Source organism: Hyperoodon ampullatus (genome assembly GCF_949752795.1).
Source record: "Hyperoodon ampullatus genome assembly, chromosome: 13".
Lineage (NCBI taxonomy): Eukaryota > Metazoa > Chordata > Mammalia > Artiodactyla > Ziphiidae > Hyperoodon > Hyperoodon ampullatus.
The window spans coordinates 18,453,166-18,468,842 of NC_136926.1; positions in this window are offsets into that span (position 1 = coordinate 18,453,166).

Here is a 15,677-nt window from a genome sequence, read left to right on the forward strand (position 1 = left end):
GCTAGGGGAGGCAACACGGCCCATATTTAGCCAAAGAGCTACAAGTGGGAGTACCTGGGAGAGGCTTTCAGGAAATCTTTTAAAGAAGGAAGATTCAATTTATGTATAGGTCTTTCAACGCATCACGAAACATTTTTAAAACATATCTGGTTCTCTGCTTTTAATTGCTGTACCGTATTCCAGGTATAGATCCACCTTGTTCAACCCATCCATTTCCCTAATGATAGATAGTTAGGTCATTTCCAGCTCACCACTCCCTCAAACACCAGCGTGATGAACATCTCAGATGTGTTCTCTTTTGAACATACACTCAAGTCCTCTCAGGAGTGTATGCCCAGGAGTGAGACTACTGGGTCATAAGGCACATAAGAACATAATTGCATTGCATTCTGCAAAACCCTTTTCTAGAATGATCATAGAAGTCAGTTTGTCCTTCCTTCAATAGTGCATTACGGCCCCTGGTTCTCTGTATCATTGCCTTTCCTTGGCACTTCCAGGCTTTACAATCTTTGCCAGTCTCATGGGTATAAAGTGGTATTCCATTGCAGTTTACTTTGTATTACTGATTATTTGTGAAGTTAGAGAGAATGATTAACCACAAATGTTTATCAGCTAGTCAGTTTCACCTTTATTAGCCAGTCAGAGAAACTTTTCTCACATGCCTGAGTGCATTTCTGGGTCTCTATTCTTCTTCACTGTTCATGTGTGCTTTCATTATGCCCTAAGAGTGTGGATTAATAATTGATTGGAATTTTATCAAATGGTTTAATTAAGGAGAACTGACATATTTACAATGCTAAATTATCACCTCCAAATCATTAGGGAAATGCCAATCAAAATACAATGAGATATCACTTCACACCCATTAGGATGGTTACAATTTTTTTAAAAAACACAAAATAACAAGTGTTGGTGAAGATGTGGAGAAACTGGAACCCTTGTGCACTGCTGGTAGGACTGTAAAATGGTACAACTGCTATGGCAAAGAGTATGGAAGTTCCACAAAATATTAAAAATAGAATTACCCTACAATCCAGCAGTTCCAATTCCAGGTATATATCCCAAAGAATTCAAAGCAGGGACTCAAACAGATATTTGCATACCCATGATCCTAGCAGCATTTTTCAAAACAGCCAAAAGGTGGAAGCTATCTAAATGTTTATTGATGAATGACTGGATAAACAAAAATGTGGTGTGTCTACACACATACACACACACACAGAAGATGATTACTCAGCCTTAAAAAGGAAGAAAATGCTGACACATGCTGCAACATGGCTAAAACTGAAAGACATTACACTAACTGAAATAAGCCAGATTCAAAAGCACAAATGAGGTATAGAGTAGTCAGATTCATAGAGAGAGAGAGAGAGTAGAATGCTTGTTGCCAGAGACTGGAGGCAGTTAGTGTCTGATGGGTACAGAGTTTCAGTGGGGGATGAAAAAAATTCTGGAGATGAATGGTGGTGATAGTTATACAACAATGTGAATGTACTTAATGCTACAGAACTGTACACTTAAAAATGGTTAAGATGGTAAATTTTATTTATTTTATTTATTTTATTTATTTTACCACCATAAATAAATTATCTCATGCATGAAAAACTGTCTCTCTCCATTTATTCTCATCTTGTTTCTGGATCTTTCAAAGTTTTAGAACTATTCTCCATTAAAGTGTTTTGCAACAGTGAACTATCAGATAGAGAAATTAGGAAAATGATCCCATTTACAATAGCATCAAAAATAATAAAATGCTTTGGAATAAATGTAACCAAGTAGGTGAAAGATCTGTACAATGAAAACTACAACACATTGAAATAAATTACACACACAAATAAATGGAAAGATATTTCATGTTCATGGATTGGAAGAATTAATATTGTTAAAATATCTGTACTACTCAAAGCAAACTACAGATGCAATGCAAAATTCCTATCAAAATTCCAGCGCTTTTTTTTTTTTTTTTTACAGAGGAAAAAAAAAATCCTGAAATTTGTACAGAACCACAAAAGACCCTCACAGCCAAAATAATATTGAGAAAGACAAGGAAAGTTGGAGGCATCATGCTCCCTGATTTCAAACTATATTACAAAGTCATAGTGGTCAAAATGTGTGGTGTCGGCATTAAAACAGACCCATAGATCAATGGAACAAATAGAGAGCCCACAAATAAACCCATACATATATGGTAAATTAATTTATAACAAAGGCACCAGGAATATACAGTGAGAAAATGACAATTTCTTCAATAAATGGTGTTGGGAAAACTGGACAGCCATGTGCAAAAGAATGAAAGTAGACTCCTATCTTACACCATACCAAAAAAAAAAAAAAATCAACTCAGTATGGATTAACTTAAACATAAGACCTAAAACTGTAAAACTCCTCAAAGAAAACATAGGGGATAAACTCCTTGACACTGGCCTTGGCAATGATGTTTTAGATTTGATACCAAAAGCAAAGCAACAAAAGCAAAAATAAATAAGTGGGAGTAAAACAAACTAAAAAGCTTCTGCATAGCAAAGAAACCTAGCAAGAAAATGAAAAGGCAACTTACAGAATGGGAGAAAATATTTGCAAACCTCCTATCTGATAAGGGTTTAATATCCAAAATATACAAAGAACTCATACAACTCATAGCAAAAAACAAACAAAAAAAAACAATTAAAAAGTGGGCAAAAGACCTGAACAGACATTTTTCCAAGGAAGACATACAGATGGCCAACAGGTACATGAAAAGATGCTCAACATCATTAATCATCAGGGAAATGCAAATCAAAACCACGATGAGGTATCATCTCACACTTGTTAGAATAGCTCTCATCAAAAAGACAAAAGATAACAAATGCTAGCAAGAATGTGTGGAAAAGGGAACCCTTGTGCACTGTTTGTGGGAATGTAAACTGATACAGCCACTAGGGAAAACAGTATGGAGATTCCTCAAGAAATTAAAAATAGAACTGTATGACCCAGCAATCACACTTCTGGTTATATATCTGAAGGAAACGAATCACTCTCTTGTTGAGATATCTGCACCCCCTTGTTTATTGAAGCATTATTCACAATAGCCAAGGTATGGAAACAACCCAAATGTCTGTCGACAGATGAATGGATAAACTCAGTGTGGTATATATACACAATGGAATATTATTCAGCCTCAGAAGGAAATCCTGCCATTTTTGACATCATGGATAAAGCTAGAGGACATTATGTGAAGTATACCAGACAGAGAAAGACAAATACTGCATAGTATCACTTACATGTGAAATCTTAAAAAAAAAATAAAAAGACAAACTGAAAGAAACAGTGAAAAGTGGTTGCCAGGGGTTGGGGACTGGGGTTAATAGGGCGAGGTTGGTAAAGGGTACACATTTTCAGCTACAAAATGAATGGTCTGAAGATCTAATGAAAAACATGGTGACTATAGTTGATAACATTGTCTTATATAATTAAAATTTGCTGAAAGTAGATCTTAAATGTTTTCACATACAAAAAAGGTAAGTATGTGAGGTGATTTATTAACTTGATGGGGGGAATCCTTTCACAACATCTATGTTTATCAAATCATCACATTGTACACTTTATATCTTACAATTGTCAATTATACTTCAAAAAAGCTAAAAAAAGTTTTGGATTCATCTCATTCTTTTTAGTGGCATATAACATGTGTTTATTGATTGATTGATTGAGGTAAGAACATTTAACATGAGTTTTACTCTCTTAAATTTTTAACTGTGTAACACAGTGTTGTTAAGTGTATTTTACTGGCATAGTGTTCTACAGACTCCTTACGCCATCCTACACCTTTCCAGGCCCCTCTCTCACAAGGAGCCCAATTCTTTCTTGTTATTTTCCAGACCAGAGGAAATCAGGTGGATAAACAAGGTATTGGTGATTTAACAACTGAATTTTAAAACACCAACAAGGAATGAGATAAGAGCATAAAAGAATGGCTTCACACCACCCTGGACAACTGGAAGGCAGATTTTTTGGAAAGAAAAACAGGCAACTAACTGGACTGGACTGCTCTTGTACCCAGGATCTTGCCAAGTGTCAGATCCTAGGGAGCTATCCTTTCACCAGAAGACCCTGTCTGAAGGTCTTGGAAAAAAGAAGGAGGAAGTCTGCGTTTCCCCATTCTGAGACCTAAAGGTGTGTTTGAATAGTAACAGCTAGTTTTTATTTGTCTAAGAGAGGAGAGTAGACATACAGTAGATAATCCAGGAATGCTTTCTATGTGCTTACAGGATGTAATCAGCAACATCCAACTACATGCACATTCCTTCTACCCTCTGCCCTTAGGACCAACAGACCTTGGCTTCCATCTGCTTGTCTGCTCCTTCGACCCAGCTGGGTGGGAAATATACCAAGATGGCCAGAATTGGGAGGGACTGCTAACAAGGATGGTTTTCAGCTGATGGGGGGCTCGGTCCTAATTTAAGAGAGGCAATGAGGAGCTCTTAGACCATGATGTGTCCTATGATCATTGACAGGTGGGTAAGCTCAACTCAAGTTATTTTGCTTTCTGTCCCCCTTAGTTTTCTCCTGACTAGGACAGTTGGGAGCAGGTAATGAGGGGCAGCTTGGTTCACAGTTATCAGCGTGGCTAATGGTGAGTCTGCTCTATCGTTCACCATCAACATCGTACACAAGGAGAGCCTGTAAAGGACTTAAAAGTTACACACACCAAACCGATGAAAATCAATACAGTGAATAAGCTCAATATCTACAACAGTGCCGTCAACAGAACTTCCTGTAACGATGGTGATGACCTGGATCTGCACTGTCCAATATGGTAGCCATCAAGCACTTGAGATGTGGCTAATGAACAAGCAACAAATTTAAATTTTAATTCATTTTTAATAGCCCCATGTGGCTATTGACTACTATATGAGACAGTGAAGGTTTTGTTTTTTTAATCTGTTCCTTTCCTCCCCAGTCTTACAATAGTCCAATGGTTCTCAGCCAGGGGCAACTTTGCCCCTGAAACCCAGGAGTCATTTATCATTGGAGATATTTTTGGTTTCATCGTGGGGGGTGGGGTGTCACTGGCATCCAGTGGGTAGATACCAGGGGTGCTGCTAAACATCCTACAAAGCACAGGACAGCTCCACACCCCCAAACGGAGAATCAACAAGCCCAAATGTTAACACCAAGGCTGAGAATCCTTCTCTGGCCTTGTTTATGGTAAGCAAAGCTTTTCATAATTTGTACAACTGTTATATTCATTTTCTTGATTTTTCAAAAAATGTATTAAATTATGGTAAAACATAAAATTTGTGGAGTAAAACACATAAAATGGCAACTACCATTCTACTTTCTGTCTCTGTGAATTTGACTGTTTCTAGGCACCTCATATAAGTGGAAAGATGCACTGCTTGTCTTTCTGTGATGGTTTATTTCACTTAGTATAATGTCTTCAAGTTGCATCCATGTTGTAGCATGTGTCAGAATTTCCTTCCTTTTTAAGGCTGAATACTATTAAGTTCTGTTTATCCATTCATCCACTGGTGGACACGTGGGTTGCTTCCACCTCTTGACTCTTTTCCATAACGCTGTGAACATGGATGTGTCATTTACTTGATTTAAAATAAACTGGGAATGATTTTAAACTTACAGAAAAGTTGCAGAGATTATACAGAGAGCTCTCCTCTGCTCTTCACATAGTTTCCTCCATTACTATTTCATATCACCATGGTACCCTGTCACAACTAAGAAACCCAAGGTGGGACATTTCTATTAACTGCACTCCAGACTTAATTCAGATTTTACCCGTTTTTTTCCACTAATGCCCTCTTCTTCTTCCAGGATCCAACCCAGGACACCACACTGCCTTTAGTCGTCATCCCTACCCAGTCCCCTCTGGGCTGGAACAGTTTCTTGTTCTTTGTTTTTCATGAGCATGACAGTTTTAAAGGGCACGGGTGAGGTATTTGGTAGAATGTGCCTCAGTTTGGGTTTGTCTGTTCTTCTCATCAGTAGAGCAAAGTTAGAGATTTAGAAAGAATACCACAGAGGTGAAGTGCATCTCATCGCATCCTATCCCATCCCATCAGGGACTCATGGGATCCACATGTCATCACTGCTATTAACCTGCATCACCTGGTTAAGGTTGTATGGGCCAGGCTGCCCCCCTGTAACGTGACTATTTTTCCCTCTCTATACACTGTTATTCGGAGGTGAGTCGTTCAGACCAGCCCAGTGCGGAAGGGGCAGGAAAGGGGAGAGAATTAACATCTGCCTCCTAGAGGACAGAGTATGTAAATACATTATTTGGGATCTTCCGTTAAGAATAGTTCTCATTTCTCCCCCATTTTTTTTCAATCATTTATGTCGGTACATACTCATGGATATTTATTTTACACTTTAGGTTATACTCCAATTTTTTTGTTTGTTTTGGCCATCCCTTGCTTTTCTAAACAGTATATCAACAACTATGTATCTTTTTTTTTTTTTTTGCAGTACGCAGGCCTCTCGCTGTTGTGGCCTCTCCCATTGCGGAGCACAGGCTCCGGACGCGCAGGCTCAGAGGCCATGGCTCACGGGCCCAGCCGCTCCACGGCATGTGGGATCTTCCGGGACCGGGGCACGAACCCGCGTCCCCTGCATCGGCAGGCGGACTCTCAACCACTGCGCCACCAGGGAAGCCCAACAACTATGTATCTTACACTTGATACTTTAACATGTTTCAAACCTGATAGGCTTTTTCCAAGGAATGAGTCTTGCCCAATGTTACTAATTATCATTGATATTTATGACAATAAAGGCCACATTGATCATTCTGAGCAAGGTCCTATCCACCCCAGCGCCTGAGAAACAGAGCCGAACTAAGAGCCAGTTGCCAAGCTGACTCTAGAATAATCCTGAGAAGCTTACAAGCGTCCCCTCAAGATGGGGCTGCCAAACCCTTCTGGGAGGGTAATTAATTGGTCCAAGAGAGGACATGGTCATTATCACTCAGCTGGCCCATCTCTGTCACAAATCCCTGGGTTCAGGAAAAGCAATAAAACCCGTGTGGGGTGCACATGCCTCAAAGCAAGATAGTTCCTGGAGTCAGACATACAGTGTTGACTCGAACTTTTGTTTTGAGCTATGTAACAAAACGGTGTTTGGAAACAATACTTAGGATAAACAGTTCATTTGGATAGAAGGTTTTGCTTTGTTTTTGAGAAACAAATCCTAAACAGCCAAGAGAATTGCCTTAAACTCTTTTAGGCTTTCAGGCTTTTGGGTTTTCTTCTGAGACAACTTATTCTCCCTATTGGAAAGTTATTTCTCACCTTTACATCTGAAATCAAACCAGAGATTTGGAAGGAGAACTTATGTGTTTGTATATAGACATTGCCTATGAATCTTAATTACCACTGAAATGGTTATGCTCTGATTTTAAAATGTTGTGAACAGTTATTTTAAGAATACAAATAGTTTAAAAAGAAAACAGGCTTACTTACCTAGTTCAGAGTCCCAAGAACACACTGGCTGCTCACTTACTGTAACGTGGTCTGGATTCAAGACTGTGTGTTCGAGGGTGCCGTTTTCACTCTCAACATTAAGTATGTCAAGGGGTTTTCAGTCTGTGGCTCTGCACACGGACAGTTTCAAAATCAGGGGCATTGTATCAATCTTTAGGAGTCCTTTTCATTTCTGGCGCAGATTAATTTCTGAAGCAGAGAACCCTCCCTCGCCCCCAGTCCATGCAGCACAGGATGACTTTCTTCCCAACAATTAGTGAATAGCAGGTATTGGTTTTGATAACCAGTTCTCTGGGCTGGGCACATCTTCCAAATTCCCACTGCATGTCCCACTCTGAAGTTGCTCTTTACAGGAATTCTAGTGGAATTTACAAGAGTTAAAGCTAAGCACACTGAGAGGATGCTTCTGCATAGGCACTTGGTAGGTTTCAGAGCACACAGAAGGCACTGCAGAATATGGCACAGGCTAGGTGATGAAACGCAGGCATCCTTAGGGACTGAGCGTCTCAAACAAGTCAGGCGCTAGGACCTCCACCGCATTTCTCCAGGCTGAAGTTGTGGAGGTCTTTTTGTCCGTTACACCCATGCATGTAATCAGCAATTGTTCCTATTGTAAATCCCAGATTCACCATCTGTATGTTCCAAAGGGCTGGGTGATTGTTAATATCCTGTCCCTATGGGATTAATCTGAAATTTCACACTAAATGATTTTTAAGTATAATTTGTTACAATGATACAACATTACCATTTCTAAAACAAACAGCCAGGATTGTTACCTTGCAATAAAAAGCAAAAAGTTTGTGTGCTACTGTTTTACATTCACTTCTCTTTAGACACAAATAGAGGTATGAAAAAAACAACAACAACCCAGCCCAGAGCCTTGGGAAGGGGTTTTAAGTAAGGGAACACACTGCTTTTTTATTCCTGGTGAACAGGATCTGAACGTGCAGTAGTGATAAAAGTAAGAGAGCTCTCTGAGCAGTCTTTAAAAACCACTCAGGGTTGTCTGGTGTTTGCAGAAAAAAGAAACTTAGAGTAAAAAATCCAAGTTTGGATTCTCTATTGAGCAAAGAACTGTTAAAAGCTTTTTGTAGACAAATGAGGAGCCTCCAAAATCAGTCTGTGATATTAAAAAGAGCTGGCTTGAAGTGTGCAGAGAATATTTTTCACGTCTTGGTTTGTTACACAAAAGGTGTTACTCCAATCAAAAGTTTTAACGCTACGAATTTCAATATATTGTCCAAAAGAGCATATTATTTGGAATAGTCTAACCACAGCCAGGATACCAAATATTGAGACATTTTTGCATACTTTACTAAGAATGAAGCCTTTCCACTAGATTGAAACACATACAGCAATTTTATTTTCCTGAACTTTTTAGGGTGGGTTCAAATTTTCCCTTTTATGGATAGTTGAGATGTTGGTACCAGTTCAACAGTTACAAAGTTCGCTCAACTTCACTTTTATTATAATCTGCCCCATACACTAAATGTATGACACCTATGGGACCTGTGTGGTGACCAGCAATTCCCTGGGATGTAGCTACATCCTTCTCAGTGGGATGTGTCTTGTCCCAAGCCATGCATCATTTAAAAAGATGCCTAAAAGGGCCTGCCCATTAGAAACCACTCAGTACAGAAGTGTAGGAGGGTGGGGTCCCGCTACCACTTCTTCCCCATCCCCTGACACGGTCAGGTAGAATAGCTAAGGTGAGCCAAATCAGAGTTATTTCCTCCTGTCTCATACGGGTGCAATTGCACCCCCCCACACACACCACTGTAAGGACCAAGAAAGATGTACAAAGCACTTAGCACATCATCCAGCAGAATAAGTTTTCCAAAAAGGATACCTTGTTTTTTTTATTAGCTACTGACAATCCTTCTGAGGTTCTGACAGCATCACGGGCACAAAAACCATTTTACTTTTGTCTTCATTATTATAAGAAAACAAAGATCCAAGAAAAACATGGTCAGAGACCAATGGCAAAGACCTTGGCCTTGGGGTTGGGCGATAAGGAGTGGTGGAGCCTGGGGCAAACTGGAAAGCACGTGACCCTCCCTCTAATGGGGGTGGGGTGGGAGGTGGGGGGTTGGGCAGCGGCATTCAGTCCGAGCTGTCCAAGCCGAGGGCTCCCTCCTGGGATTGTGGGCCTAGCACGGCCAACTTTTCAGATTTTTCAAGAAAAGCTGGAAATCACAGCTTGAAGGATTTTAAAATGCTGGCTTCTAATTCAAGTTTTTAAAAAGAAAGCCCATGAGCCAAACAATGCCTGTCTGTGGCTGTGTGTGGCCTGCAGACCCCTGGTTAAGGATGCCTGCTAGAAACCAATAGAAAAAGACATACAAAGAAAACAGAATATAGAACAGAGTGATTGTCACAGTTCTGTCTAATAGTGTAGACTCAGATTAGATGTGGAATGGTACATTTATTGCACCCATAATATAGATCTAGAGGCTGCAGCAATATACCCTGTACAATGAGAATATACATATACACACATGACAAAGTATGCAAAGTGGCCAGATTAAATCAATTATAGAATTCAGGGGCAAGAGCTTTCCCCACATGGTGATTGCTGAGTGGGATTTCCTGGTGGATAAATGAAAGAAAGGGCTTAGACTGGGTAAAAGTATGGACTGGGGCAGAAGATAATGATCTTGGATATTTTTTTGTACCTAAAACAGCATTATCTTGAGGGAGCCTAAACTAATCTCTCCCTGGATGCCAGACAAAGGCTGTCCAACCTTTCAGATCACGAGCGAACTGTAGTAAATCCAGACTATTGATTTAAAAGGTTGAGAGAGCTTCCCAGAGGAACTCAGTTGATTCCTTATTTGCTCCAGCACAATCTAGCTACAGAACAATTAAGAACCTTTAGGAATACAAACTCACCTGGAAACACAGCCCGTCATTGGTTGAGCAGCTCCTATACATCAGGTGCTATTTCCAAGCCTCACATAGCCCTGACAGATGGGTGTTGTTTTTTCGAAACAGGGAAACAAAATTACGGGAATAACTCACCCCAGAACTACTCAAAAGGGAGGGGCAGCACTGAGACTTGAACCCTGGTTGGCCTCACAGCTGAGCCATTACAAAGTCCCCCTCCTAGGGTGCTGTCATCACATTTAGAGTCTGCAGGGAATGGGTGATTCTAAATATCCTAATTCATACGGAATTGCTATGTTAAGATGTCTGTGATTATTTACTTTCCAAAAATAAAATATGCTTAAGGTCAAAATTATGCCAAACAATTAAATATGTCTTTTTTTATTCAAAAAGTATCTCAGTTTTTCAGGGCCGGATAAATGAGCATTACATCAAGAAGCATTATAATAATGTAGATAGCCATACCAGCCAAGAGATAACCCAGCTTTTTAAAATATTTTTATTCTAGGAGCCTGTTTTAGTCTCTAAAGTCTTTGTGTTTTTAAACTAAAGCCAAATAGAAAGACAACTGGCCAATAGTTTCAATGTGGTCACTGCCAAGATACATACATTGAAATTGATACCGGATTTTAAGTTTTTTTTCAAAGCATTTATTTTATTTTTTTACTCTGAATTATCACGATTAGCTGTAATTAAATTTGTTAAAACAACAGAAACTTGCTTGTCCATGTTCAACAGAAAAATTGCTACTTGTGTACATGGACTTGGCACTGACATTCTAGGATGAGGTGTAGAACTCCATGGGTCGGCACTGGGTGAGCCTCAGAGCTCTAATCCGACTTGTCTCTGGTTTGTGAACCCCCCTTCACTTTTTCTGAACCTGTGCATCAGCAGCTGGGTCAAGGGCACTTTCTACCATCAGAGAAGACAGGCCAGCCTGGGACTGCTCTTAGTGTTAGCAAGTTTTTCCTTATCCCGGTTAAAATAAGCCCTGGAACCTACAACCCAGGGTTCTCAATTTGGCTTTGGGGAAGTCACAGACAAAAAAAAGCCTCTGGGTTTTATTCTTTCAACACTCAAATTCTCAAAAGAAAAAAATTAATAAAAGGAATGCCCAGACATTGCCAAAACAACAACTAAATTAAGTTATTATAAAGGGGAGGAGAAAGCTCCAACAACCTGCTTGGAGCACATTCCAGGGTCCCACTCAATAAAAGGCTGAATTTATTAGCTACCGACCACCTTTCTGAGGAGTAGGACAGGGCAGTGATTGAACTGGTGGAAGCAACAGGGTACCATCAAGATATAAAAACCTTAGAGTACTCCCTTCCTGGAAACCTCCAAGGGTTTGGCATCCTTTTATTAAATAAGACGTATGCCAACAATTATAAGTGGCATTATCCTCTACAAGCGCACTCCCAGAGAACCATAATACACATATCAGTCATGCTAACAAGAGCAAAAGAGATCAACGGCCAGCGTACTTTCAAGATCTCCCACAGAAAAAACCCATTCCGTCCTCCCATCTGCAGAAGCTGTGTTTAGATGTCAAACAGGGGCTTCACAGAGCCGTGGAACCGACATCTTAGGAAATCAGAATCAGAAGTTACTTTTAGAGGCGGCATCAACCTTGGGGAGTGAATACTGGGTAAGCTTTCTGTTGAGAACTTTCTTATGAGAAAATGCCACCTGACTAGATTTTGCAATTGACAAGGCAAGAAAAAAAAATTTTTTTAAGCCTGTAAGTCTCCTGCGTGCCAGACACAGTCCAGGGTACTGTGGCCTAGACGGGTTGTTCTAGTATAATCATTCGTGAAAAAGCACCTTGACATTTCTGCTTCAAAGATATGCCCTGTGGTTCACTACACCAGCCAGTGAATCAGGGTGGGAGAAAGAGAAGTGATTTATTGTTACAAATCATATATTCCTGACCATGCGCCCTTTGCCCCCTCACTACCGGAAAATTAAAACAATAAGCAAAGCAAAAGTCAAGAAGTTAGGAAAAGGAAGAAATAGTCATAGCCTGTAATAATATCAAGCTGCTTTCTGGTCAAACAAAGCCTGCTTTAAACTTGCTAAGTGAGTGAGTAGTTTTTAATTCTTCAATAGCAGCACTGTTCCTCCACACTGCCTATGAGGAACTGGTCTTCCCAGTTATGACTGAGTTGGTTTTAAGCTCATCAACAACATCTCAAACAAACATTTCTTACATAGCCTTGGGCACCCTAGCTCAGAACAGACCAGGCAAATAATCTACTGCTTAACTCCCAAAACTTCAGAAGTACCAGCCCAAGTTGGAACATTCTCTGCTACATCAAACCAGAGCGTAAGCAGAAAAGCCATATACCTATTGTTTTTGCTCTCTTCTGTCTTTCCTTTATAACCAGAGGACTGATGAACTGTTGAGGCTTTCGGAAATCTTGCTAGCAGGGAAGCAGATCCATCTGCAAAATCAGAATCGAACTGTGGCTCTCCGTAGCCAGAAGCAAATGATAAGGTGCTATATAGCCATGGAAACAGGTGAATTTCATATTCTTTCATTTAAAAAAGAAAATGGCCATCTTTATGTAATTCAGTAAGATCACCTGGTACAGGTGCCCATGTTTATTCAATCAGAGAATCACCCGAGACTTGTTACAAAACAAGAATTCCCCAGCTCTTCCCTTTTATGGTTCTAATTTCACCCCAGGTGACTCTTATAATTCAGCAGGCTTGAGAAATACCATACATTTATAAAAGGGAAAATACATTAACCTAACAAAAGAAGGATTTCTGCTAAGTTACCTGGGTTTTCTGAATAACTCTAACAGGAGGCGTTTGAGTGGCAATATTGTCACCAACCAACCCTGAAGCAAAGAACTCAAAAGCTCAACTCTTTAGGGAAATGATACAGTTGCTAACCAAAAATCCCTGCAGAGAGGCCAAGTTCCTAAGGAAAAAAGGGGGGTTTTGAGGACTGCCCAGGACAAACTGAACCTCTATTTTTTAAAAATGTTTTATTTTAGTGGAAGGTCTTTGCTCTTTTTTCTCCATAATGCATGAGTCTACAGAACTCAGATTGTCTGCCTTTTATTTTAAAAGCTTTACTGACTCCACCAGGTTTCAGAAGGGAGACTTTCTTTCCAAACCACTCTAAAGATATAAAATTATACCTGGATGAAAAGGACTTACTTCAAAAGGAGGTTGTCACGTCAACCCCCCACCCCTCCCACACTATTTACTGACAATTCCATTAAGGATGAACAGAAATAAACCCAAATGCTTTGCATGCTTACAACTTAACCTTTGAATTAATTGGAGGTCATTCGGGGACATTCAAAGCAATGTAAACTACATTGCTACATTAGTAACGTAGTAAACTACATTGCTACAATGTAAACTAGAACCGGTCAAAATACACATTTTCAATATATGCAGGTCGCAGAGAGATGAAAACTGAGACGTTTCATGACCATGACCTTAACTAACATCTGTAAATTACATTTCCCCCCTAGAGAATGCAAGCTGATCTATTTACTTCTGGCGGAGAAGAAAGGAACAAGGGCGCCCAGGTGCTACAAGAAAACCATTCGGGACAAGGAGCAGCGCCAAGGTCACAGCCCACCAGAATGAAAAATGAAATCCAGGTACTGTACACCCAGCCTAGGCAGTCCCGGCTCCTTCTTGAAAGTAAACAGTGGGTCGGAAAGGCTTCCTAACCACAGGCGCGGAGACGCGGTTCCCCTGCCCGCTACGGGATAAATAAACAACGTGAGGACAGCCTGGAGAAACCCAAGAAGCACTGGACGCCCGGCCTGACTCGGCCAGAGGCGCAGATTTGAGTCGAATATCCACATGCAGGGGCAGAGGCTGTGGAGTCGCCGTGGCCTAGTTCGAATCCCCACTCTGCCCGTGCGCCCTTGTCCACTCATTACCGCCCAGAGCTTCAGTTTCCCTCTGTGCCAAAAGGGGACCATCCTCTCCCCTAAGGGGATGGTGTGAAGGATAAACGAGGCGGCAGAAATAAGCAAATAAAGGATGACTGTGACTATTATTGCTGTTATTATAATTTCAAACTATTCCAATAGAGGCTCAAGAGGGAGGGAGTCGAAAATGCAAGCTTTCTCGGGGGATCAAACTAACTCAAGCCCCACTTCTAAGGCGTCTGGGGAGACCTTTGTCCGCGCTCGACCCCGCCGCCGCCCGCGGTCCGCGCCACCTTTCCCGCGGCGGGCGCGGGGCGGGGCAGCCGGCGGCGCGGGCCGGGCGGCGGGGAAGGCGGGAGCGCGGGCGCACCGGCGGGCCGCGGCTCCCAACGGCTCGGCTGCGCTCCGCTGGCCGCCCGGGACCCCGAGCATCGCAGCCTCCACCACAGCCGCTGGCCCAGCCACGCTCGCTCTGGGCCGACTCACTCTCCACGCGGGACAGGGGGGCGCGGCGCGCAGACCCGAAACGCCCCGCGCCCGGCCCGGCCCGCACCACCACCAACCCCCAACGGTCCCCGCAGGTGGAGGCACCCGGCACGAGCGCTCCCGGCCCCGAGAGCTCCCTCCGGCCACGCGCCGCGCCCATCCGCGCGGGCGCAACTTTCTTAAAGAGACAGGTGGCCCGAATCAGCGTCTACCTGGAGCCCCGACTCGGCCTCCTGGCCCATCCCCCCTTTGGGGAAGAGAGGGGGCTGCAACAGATCTCCACACCACCCACCTCCTTTTCCCCTGGGCAGTGACGGATTGCAAATTTTAATGCACCCAGCATCCTTTTGCAACTTAATTCTTTTGGCCTAAATCACCCTCCCACTGCTCCTCAACGCATGCTCGCAGGCGTGCAGCCGGGGCCACTGCTGGCAAAGTTTGAAGAGGGGTGTCCCTACTCCTGCGCCACACCCCACCCAGAGCCACGGGGCGTGCAAGGCTCGCTGCTGCTGGGAAACGCCCGTTGCAATCCCCTTGACCCTGCCCTGTAACTGACCCTTGGGGAAAAGCCCCCCGCACAGCTACTGCGCATGCTCTGAGCTGGACAGCTCCAGAGAGGGAAATTTAAAAACGGTTCGAGCTGCGACGGCGGCCAAATTGCAGAACGCGAGGGGCGAGCGCGAGGGAGCCCCCCTCAGAAACCCCATCCCGCCCCAGGAGCGCCTGCGGCGGCGGCCCAGCGAGGATCGGCTCCAGGTACCGCCTTGCAGGGTCGGCTTTGCTCCCTCCTCCCGGGCAGTGCCCTGCATTGCGTTTCCTGAGGGGAGACCCGGGGCAGGGGCCGCGGGGGACTGCCTCTCTTTACTCCCCTTTTCTCCTTTCCACGGGTCCTTGATGACTTTGGGGGCGGATCTGAGAGTCTAGTGGG